Source organism: Amia ocellicauda, chromosome 9, assembly GCF_036373705.1.
Source record: "Amia ocellicauda isolate fAmiCal2 chromosome 9, fAmiCal2.hap1, whole genome shotgun sequence".
NCBI classification, from domain to species: Eukaryota; Metazoa; Chordata; class Actinopteri; order Amiiformes; family Amiidae; genus Amia; species Amia ocellicauda.
In genome coordinates, this window is record NC_089858.1 from 38,386,317 (window position 1) to 38,389,245 (window position 2,929).

Genomic DNA, 2,929 nt, shown 5'->3' on the forward strand with positions numbered 1-2,929 from the left:
GATTTATGTGAGTTTGTGAGGCAAGAATAATCCTCCAATTAATGCAAGCTTGACATTCTGCTGTCAGCCTTAAATAATAACATGGTAAGTAATCTTTCTGTGTTTATAAACTGAATGTGAGACAATTAATTTGTCTATAGCTCGGTATAATATTATGTTCATGACATCTGTTTTTACATATCATTTAATTCTCAGTAAGCACTGGACACCCCCTACTGCTCCTATAAAAATATGTCCCAATATCAATAAAAAAATCTGCTCATTGTATTATAACAGGTGGCACATTTGTCAGGGTACAAAAGTAATATTCTGTACTTGCTGGAGGGAACTATATAATGTTCAAAGACAGTTTAAAAATATTTTGAAAATATTAAAGTCATAATAATAATAAATAAATACATTTAAATGGTATTATTAAGTACTGCAGGGTCAATTGCAACTAACTGTTAGTATGGAGCAAAGATGGGATACTCGGTACTCGAGATCACCCCCAGCTGCCTGCAACAAAAACAAAGCTAGAGGCATTACCTAAAAATAGGGCCAAACTTCAGTATGGGCTAATCTCAGATTGAGCTCATTGAAAAATGGAGGAAACTACATAGCATGCTAAACCTGAACATCACATAATAAGGGAGATCTGGCGAGATTTAAAAATGGGCACTTTTCCATGAGACAGGTCAGGTTTTTATCTTTGCCCACGAATTAAAGTAAAGACTGTAGGTCAAACCTGTGATATCCTGTTGTTATAGCACAAGGTGATGTCATGAAAATGCAATAGTCTTTAATGACATTCAAAAGTAATGTGTATTACCTTTATTTTTGAAACCAAAAAAAAAAGACCTGTTGAAAGTACCATTGATAATTCATGTATTAATAAAATATGAATTGGAAATAAATATATTGCTAAAATAAGAAATATTATTAAAAATAAATAACTATGAAGGGCTCTCTTAGAAAGTTCGATCGGTTTCCAGAACTTTGAAGTTCACTTTGATTTCTTTTGTGAAATCAAAAGGCCTACAGTGAGGGAAAAAAGTATTTGATCCCCTGCTGATTTTGTATGTTTGCTCACTGACAAAGAAATGATCAGTCTATAATTTTAATGGTAGGTGTATTTTAACAGTGAGAGACAGAATAACAACAAACAAATCCAGAAAAACTAATTTCAAAAAAGTTATAAATTGATTTGCATGTTAATGAGTGAAATAAGTATTTGATCCTTTTTGATTTTGGAGTTTCAATGATCATGAGAACGGTGAGGAATCAGCCCAGAACTACACGGGAGGATCTTGTTAATGATCTCAAGGCAGCTGGGACCATAGTCACCAAGAAAACAATTGGTAACACACTACGCTGTGAAGGATTGAAATCCTGCAGCGCCCGCAAGGTCCCCCTGCTCAAGAAAGCACATGTACAGGCCCGTCTGAAGTTTGCCAATGAACATCTGAATGATTCAGAGGAGAACTGGGTGAAAGTGTTGTGGTCAGATGAGACCAAAATCGAGCTCTCTGGCATCAACTCAACTCGCCGTGTTTGGAGGAGAAGGAATGACCCCAAGAACACCATCCCCACCGTCAAACATGGAGGTGGAAACATTATGCTTTGGGGGTGTTTTTCTGCTAAGGGGACCCAAGATTTGACGGTACATGGCCCCGTCCATCGTCCCTTTGATGCAGTGCGCACTGCATCAAAGGGACGATGGACGGGGCCATGTACCGTCAAATCTTGGGTGAGAACCTCCTTCCCTCAGCCAGGGCATTGAAAATGGGTCGGGGATGGGTATTGCAGCATGACAATGACCCAAAACACACAGCCAAGGCAACAAAGGAGTGGCTCAAGAAGAAGCACATTAAGGTCCTGGAGTGGCCTAGCCAGTCTCCAGACCTTAATCCCATAGAAAATCTGTGGAGGGAGCTGAAGGTTCGAGTTGCCAAACGTCAGCCTCGAAACCTTAATGACTTGGAGAGGATCTGCAACGAGGAGTGGGACAAAATCCCTCCTGAGATGTGTGCAAACCTGGTGGCCAACTACAAGAAACGTCTGACCTCTGTGATTGCCAACAAGGGTTTTGCCACCAAGTACTAAGTCGAAGGGGTCAAATACTTATTTCCCTCATTAACATGCAAATCAATTGATAATTTTTTTGAAATGCATTTTTCTGGATTTTTTTGTAGTTATTCTGTCTCTCACTGTTAAAATACACCTACCATTTAAATTATAGACTGATCATTTCTTTGACAGTGGGCAAACGTGCAAAATCAGCAGGGGATCAAACTTTTTTCCCTCACTGTACCTGTACATAAACCGTGTGCTTGTCAAAACGAATCAAAACATGATTACTGTTCGAGATTTACCTATTTGAAGCTACACGTGTATGTTTTATTTTGTTTATATGTATTATCCTTTCAATCAAATACATTATGCAAATGAGGTGTTCCGAAGCTTCGAAGGTAACAATGGACACTGCGGAACAACCCTAAACAGAACATAATAAACAGACACAGAAACTCGCGGGTCTGTCTTTCAGCGCTACTGACGGGCCGATCACTCGCCGCGCAGCTCAGACCGGCGCCCCGCAAAAACTCACTGCGCTTTCAGCGAGAAGCCGGGCGTCACACCGGCGCATTATTTTCCTCACTCATTAGTTTATGGCATATCTGAGTCTGCGCGGGACAACACAACCCACCATGCCGTCCCTCCATCGGCCTCAGGGGTGGAAGCTGCTGTCGCCGCGGTCTCGCACCGTCTTTACACAGTATATTAATGATTAGGATTCATATCACACTTAAGTGATATGTGAATAAAATACGTATTTTCGACTAGTTTCCTCCTCAACAATAAAACCTTGGGTGTTGGTATGCTAAGATTTAGGTTCGCAAAGGCTGCTGGGAGGAATTTGAGGTGGGTCTCTTAGAAGCGCTTGTGCTTG

General features: G+C 40.4%; 1 non-coding gene across 1 annotated transcript; it reads right to left on the reverse strand.

Moving 5' to 3' along the window:
• Positions 1 to 2,536: 2,536 nt before the first annotated feature.
• Positions 2,537 to 2,655, reverse strand: LOC136759514 (U12 minor spliceosomal RNA). The gene has a single exon (XR_010820038.1). It is a non-coding gene; the product is annotated as a U12 minor spliceosomal RNA (small nuclear RNA).
• Positions 2,656 to 2,929: the final 274 nt, after the last annotated feature.